General features: G+C 32.3%; 1 non-coding gene and 1 pseudogene across 1 annotated transcript; both read left to right on the top strand.

Annotated features, from left to right (window-relative positions):
* Positions 1 to 476: 476 nt before the first annotated feature.
* LOC112773874 (small nucleolar RNA R71) lies at positions 477 to 584 on the top strand. The gene has a single exon (XR_003188398.1). It is a non-coding gene; the product is annotated as a small nucleolar RNA R71 (small nucleolar RNA).
* A 5851-nt stretch (positions 585 to 6435) lies between these two features.
* Positions 6436 to 7187, top strand: LOC112770026 (receptor-like protein 35; annotated as a pseudogene).
* The last annotated feature ends 237 nt before the right edge of the window (positions 7188 to 7424 follow it).

Raw genomic sequence — 7424 nt, 5'->3', positions numbered from 1 at the left:
AAGCCTTGATTCGGCTTCTGCTGATCCTTCCATGAGAAATTTGGATGATTTCTCCATAAAGGATAATAAGTGTTTCCATAGGATTCTCCCATGTAATTCACTTCTTCCATTCCAGGATTTTCAGGATCATAAGCTTCTCCATCAGAGGAGGCTTCTTTAGTACTGCCGGATGTAGCTTGCAATCCAGTCAGATTCTGAGAAATCATATTGACTTGCTGTGTCAATATTTTGTTCTAAGCCAATATGGTATTCAGAGTGTCAACCTCAAGAACTCCTTTCTTCCGAGTCATCCCATTATTCACAGAATTTCTTTCAGAAGTGTACATGAACTGGTTATTTACAACCATCTCAATGAGTTCCTGGGCTTCTGCAGGCATCTTCTTCAAATGAAGAGATCCACCAACAGAGTGGTCCAATGACATCTTGGACAATTCAGATAGATCATCATAAAATATACATAAGATGCTCCATTCTGAAAGCATGTTAGAAGGACACCTTCTGATCAATTGCTTGTATCTTTCCCAAGCTTCATAGAGGGATTCACCTTCCTTCTGTCTGAAGGTTTGGACTTCCACTCTAAGCTTGCTCAACTTTTGAGGTGAAAAGAACTTGGCCAAGAAAGCATTGACTAACTTTTCCCAAGAGTTCAGGCTTTCTTTAGGTTGTGAGTCCAACCATGTCCTAGCTCTGTCTCTTACAGCAAAGGAGAAAAGCATAAGTCTGTAGACCTCGGGATTAACCCCATTGGTCTTAACAGTGTCACAGATTTGCAAGAATTCAGCTAAGAACTGATGAGGATCTTCCAATGGAAGTCCATGAAACTTGCAATTCTACTGCATTAGAGAAACTAATTGAGGCTTAAGCTCAAAGTTGTTTGCTCCAATTGCAGGAATTGAGATGCTTCTTCCATAGAAGTCGGAAGAGGGTGCAGTAAAGTCACCAAGCATCTTCCTTGCATCTCTACCATTGTTATTGGGTTTGGCTGCCATGTCTTCTTCTTTTTCAAAAATTTCTGTAAAGTTCTCTCCAGAGTGTTGTGCTTTAGTTTCTCTTAGCTTCCTCTTCAGAGTCCTTTTAGGTTCAGGATCAGCTTCAACAAGAATGTCGTTATCCTTGTTCCTGCTCATATGAAAAAGAAGAGAACAGAAAAGAAGAGGAATCCTCTATGTCACAGTATAGATATTCCTTTATGTAAGTAGAAGAATAGAAGAATGAGGTAGAGAGAGAATAAGAAGAATTCGAACACAGAGAGAGGGAGAGGGTTCGAATTATTAGTAGAAGAGAAGTGTTAGTGATTAGATAAAATAAATAGAAAGAGAAGAGAGGGAGAGAATTCGAATATTAGTTTAAAATAAAAGAAAAATATTTTTGTTTTTATTTTAATTATAAGTAGTATTAGAATTTATTAAAAGAAATAAAATAAAATTAGAATTTAAAATAATTAGTTAATTAAAAAAAGATTTTTGAAAAAATGTTAATTATTTTCGAAAATTAGAGAGAGAGAAAAGTAGTTAGGTGGTTTTGAAAAAGATAAGAAACAGTAAACTTTTAAAAATCAAACAAAACAAACAAGTAATTAGTGAAAAAGGTTTGAAAATCGATTTTGAAAAGATAAGAAGTTAGAAAAAGATTTTGAAATTAGATTTTGAAAAAGATATTATTGAAATTTCTTTTGAAAAATATTTGAAAAGGAAATGAAAAAGATTTGATTTTTGAAATTAAAGTTGATGACTTGACTAAGAAGATACTAAAAGATATGATTCTAGAATTTAAAAATTGAACTTTTCTTAACAGGAAAGTAACAACTTGAAATTTTTGAATCAAAACATTAAATGTTAGTAAGATTTTCGAAAATTATGAAATAAAATTAAGAAAAAGATTTTGAAAATCAATTTTAAAAATTTTTGAAAAACATTAAAAGAAAAATGAAAAAAATTTTGAAAAATTTTAAGAAAGAATTTGAAAATATCAAAAGAAAATTGAAAAAGATTTGATTTTGAAAAAAGATTTGAAAAGATAGAATTTTTAAATTGAAATTTATGAGTAAAATAAGGAAAGACATATTTTTTTATTTTTGAATTTTTAATGATGAGAGAGAAAAACACCAAATTGAAACAAAACATAAAAATTTAAGATCAAAACAACTAATGCGTGCAAGAACACTTTGAATGTCAAGATGAATACCAAGAATACTTTGAAGATCATGATAAACATCAAGAACATATTTTTGAAAAATTTTTAAGAAAAGAAACACATGCAAGACACCAAACTTAGAAATTTTTATTGTTTAGACACTATGAATTCGAAAATGCATATGAAAAACAACAAAAAAAAAAAACAAGAAAATCACAAGATTAAACAAAGAAGATCATCAAGAACAACTTGAAGATCAAGAAAGAACACAATGCATGAGTTTTCGAAAATTAAAGAAAAATCAAACATGCAATTGACACCAAACTTAAAATTTGACCCTAGACTCAAACAAGAAACATAAAATTTTTTTTTTTTGGTTTTCATGATTTTATTAATTTTTTTTTGTATTTTACAAAAATTATGTTTGGAAAAAGAAAATAAAGAAATTCAAAATTTTTAATAAGAATTTTAGGATTCATACCATGTTGATCTAAAGCTCCAGTAAAAAAAAAAATTAGACATGGCCAATGGCCAGCCAAGCTTTAGCGTAGAATTATAAATGAGAATCCAAAGGTGCATGAAATGTTATTCTAAAGCTTCGATCCAACAGAGTTAGGCATGGCCAAATGGCCAGCCAAGCTTTAACATAACAAATACATACAACAATCCATTGAATATGATAAGTTAAAGCTCCAGTCCAAAAGATTTAGAGATGGCTTAATAGCCAGCCAAGCTTTAACGTATCATCATGAAGCTTGCAGGTGGAATTCATTCTTAAAAATTTTGATGAATTTTTTAGAAAACTAAATATATTTTTTTTTCGAAAATAAATAAAAAAACTCGAACAAGATAAACCGTCAGTTGTTCAAACTCGAACAATCCCCGGCAACGGCACCAAAAACTTGGTGCACGAAATTGCAATCACACTTTCACAACTCTGCACAACTAACCAGCAAGTGCACTGGGTCGTCCAAGTGATACCTTACGTGAGTAAGGGTCGATCCCACGGAGATTGTCGGCTTGAAGCAAGCTATGGTCATCCTATAAATCTTAGTCAGGCAGATTCAAATGGTTATGGAGTTTTGATAATTAAAAGATAAATAAAACATAAAATAAGATAGAGATATTTATGTAATTCATTGGTGGGAATTTCAGATAAGCGTATGGAGATGCTTTGTTGCTCCTGAACCTCTGTTTTCCCATTGCCTTCTTCTAATCATGCGTGCTCCCTTCCATGGCAAGTTGTATGATCCTCTCGAATGAAAAATACCAGGTACGATCTCTGCACAGCTAATCAACAGTCGGATTTCTCGTCTCGGAAGAAAAATACTATGTACAGCTACCGCACGACTAATCATCTGTCGGTTCCTGCTAGCGTCGGAATAGGATCTCTCTATCCTTTTGCACACTGTCAATGCGCCCAACATTCGCAGGTTTGAAGCTCATAACATTCATCCTTTCCCGGATCCTACATGGAATACCACAGACAAGGTTTAGACTTTCCGGATCTCAGGAATGCTGCCAATGGTTCTAGCCTATACCACGGAGATACTAATCTCACGGACTCGGTCCATGTATTAGAAACCCAAGAGAATATACTCCGGCTGTCGTCCAATGACTACGTTGAACATCATGTAGACCGCTTGTGGTTGTCAGGCACGCGGATCTTGGCTAAGCGAGTAACGAAGATAGTGGGTGATTGTCACGGGTCACCCCTTCATTCTAACTTAATTGAATTAAGTACAAGAGTATATCTTGGAGAAGTAGGCGTGAATTGAAGGAAAAATAATAATACTTGCATTAATTCATGAAGAACAGCAAAGCTCCACACCTTAATCTATGAGGTGTAGAAACTCCACCGTAGAAAATACATAAGTGAAAAAGGTCTAGGCATGGCCGTGAGGCCAGCTTCCAAATGTGAACAATGGCATAAGCTCTAAAAGAGTCCAAAGATGTGAATACAATAGTAAAAAGTGCTATTTAAACTAAACTAGTTACTAGGGTTTACAGGAAATAAGTAACTAAGTGCAGATGGTGCAGAAATCTACTTCTGGGGCCCACTTGGTGTGTGCTTTGGCTGAGCATTGAGTTTTACACGTGCATAGGCCATTCTTGGAGTTAAACGTTAGCTTGGGTGCCAGTTTGGGCGTTATACGCCAGAAATCTCAGGTGGGCGTTTGAACGTCAGTTTGGTCCATTAAATCTCGGGCAAAGTTTGGACTTCTATATATTGCTGGAAATGGATTGGCAATTTGATTCGCAATAGTTAAAGTCAGGTTTAGATGACGACCAATTCTACCTGTTCAACTGCATTTTTAATATGTATACTGTCATATTCATAAAAAAATATATTTACATATAATGTGAACAAATAGAAATTTATATTCATTTTTTTTTTTTACAAATGCTTAGTATTACCGAGCTAATAATATATAAATAACATGAATTATAGAATGATTCACTATTATTTTTTACTGGATTTTTTTTTTTTTTGCAGTGTTGAATCGAATATATAGGATCAAACTAGATCGAGAAGAATCAGATCGAGAATCTTCTTTGAATCATGTGTGTTTTGGAATTAAAGTAATTGTAATGATTACTTAAAAAAAAAAATCCGAAGAGTTAGGGTGTAATAAGCAGTAATTGAATCCTCCTATACTTTCTAGTGTTATATATATAGGACTTCAAATACTGCTATGTTATGTATTGATGATGTGATTTTTTTTTTTCAAAAAGTTAAAATATCGGTTTAAAATACAAGCAAGCATTAAATAAAAATTGTGAGCCTGCAAAAATCAAATGAACCAAAATAAATTATTATCCATGAACAACATATTATAAAGTTAATAAGTGTTGCAATAGCGCAATCAATTTGTCTCATTATTTATCACGAACTTCACGCAATAAATAATATATCTTCCAAAACACATGAAATGTATGAGAAACTCAATATAGCCACACACCACTCACCAGTTACTATTGTAATCAACTTTGAGTGGAAACTCATATTCGACCAAAGTGCAAATAGGGAAAGCAAATTGGTTGATACCATGCAATGATGCAAATATATTATATATAGAAAGGGCACGTGAAACTTGCTTGTGACCACGTGTATATCCCATCATTGTTTAATGCTGATGAACAACCCACATGAAATCTGAGGCATCAGTCACATGGATTTCAAATATATTTTTTAGTAATTAAAATTCAATACATGTAATTGATTAAACTGTATTATTTTTGTCAAAATTAAATCACAAATTGATTTGGCCAAAAAATCAATAAGCCAAATCTTGAATCGGTCAAAATTAATACTATTTTTATAAAATAACTATAATATTCCTATTATAGAAAACGACTAAAATACTTTTATATATATATATATATATATAAATTTAGAGAATCCTAAATCCTATCCCTTCTCTTCTCTTTATGTCATCGTAGAATTAAAATTTAGGGTTCTCAAAATTAATTATAAGAGTATTTTAATCATTTTCTATAACAAAAGTATTGTAATCATTTTTTATAAAAAAAATATTAATTTAAACAAATTTAAAATTTGATTCATCGATTTTTTGGTCAAATCAATTTATCCGATCTAATTTTAATGAAAATAATCTAGTTTAATTGATTACATATGTTAACTTATAATCGCTAAAAAATATCTTTAAAAAAAATGTTTTAAATATTTTTATCTAGGTGGCTCTCAAATTTTATAACATTACCGGTGTTCAAAATCTGCCTTGATTCAAAATTTGAAATATATTTTATAGGGTTTTAATTTGTTACTTTTATTCAACGTAATTTTTGGATGGATAGTTTAATCTGGCCTTATAATCATGACTAAAATACACATTTTATAAATAAATTAATAATAAAATATTATATTTTATATTTTAATCAATATTTTTATTTAAAATAATTTATTTTAATATAATTGTTACGTGACATTTATTAAATTTAATTTTTAAAAAATAAAATTTTATTATTTTGTTATACAAAATTTTAAAAATTTACATCGATCAAATTATTAGTTTAGCTTAGTTTATTTGCTGTCGAATTCAATTCTTTGTAATTGACTTGATAAAACATTAGGATTGACCCGACCTAATCCAACCACGTACTATACTATTACATATTTTTATTTTCAATTTTTATTTTCATATAGTGAAAATATATATTGTAGAATGGTGTTATGTAAATTTTTATAATGGTCCTTGAGATTGACAAAATTATTCAATTTGGTTATTGAGGTTCTAATTGCACTATAATGGTCTTCCAGATTCAACTTCGGACACCATAATGGCCCCTAGACATATTTCCAACGATGAGTCACCCATTTCAATGATGACATGGCTACAGTGTGCCATGCTGGCACCTGCAACGACGTTGTACCTTATTTGGTCCCTCCATCTCTATTTAACCCTAATTCTCTTTGCTCCCTCCTTCTTTACGGTAACTTCTAGTGCTTCTTCCTCTTTTTTTGTCATTATTCCTCGATTACAATAACCTCACCGAAGCTATCCCTGTCACCTTCAACGGTCTTAAGAACTTGAAGAGGTTGGAGCTTCTATCCAACAAGCTCCAGGGTTTGGTTCCTCCATACATGAGTCTCCTTAACAAAATTAATTATCTCCACACCAGCGACAATTTTCTGATAGGAGAATTGTTAATGCTAGCTGCTGGCTTCCCAAGTTCTGATTTTGATGAGGAATAACAAATTGAGCGAAGTAATAAAACTAAGAGTGTTGAAAAACCTGCAGGATTTGCAGATTTTGGCCGGATTTGAGTTCGAACAAGCTGAGTGGGCCAGTTCCTTTTGCTCTTTTCGAGCTTTCACCGTTGCAGCAATTAACGTAATGTTGTCTTTCAATGAGTTTTCTTCAGTGGAAGAAAATTTTGCAGGATTTGAGAAGAGCGGATTGATCGCGGTAGACATAAGCAACAACAAGCTTAGGGGTACTTTGCGATGGTTCATGGCGTGGATGCCTAAGCTTTCAGCATTATTGCTAGAGAACAATAAGTTGAGTGGCATGATACCAAGGGAGTATTAATCATTGATATGAAGAAGAAGAAGGATAATAAAAAGAAAAAAAGGAGGAAGAAGACGAAGGAGGAGGTAACGTTCACAAAGGGACCAATGAATGTTAGGGTTTAACAGAGAAGGAAGGACTAAATCAGGTACAAATTGTAATCTACACTACAAGAAAAATGTCCTGTCGGCACACTTTTTTCTTATCACACTTTAAACGTGAGGGTGGCGACTGATTTATGATTTGGCCATGCTTTCT

This window comes from Arachis hypogaea, chromosome 18 (assembly GCF_003086295.3).
Source record: "Arachis hypogaea cultivar Tifrunner chromosome 18, arahy.Tifrunner.gnm2.J5K5, whole genome shotgun sequence".
NCBI lineage: Eukaryota > Viridiplantae > Streptophyta > Magnoliopsida > Fabales > Fabaceae > Arachis > Arachis hypogaea.
Note: the sequence above shows the minus strand (reverse complement) of the source record. Positions and strands in the feature narration are given on the sequence as shown.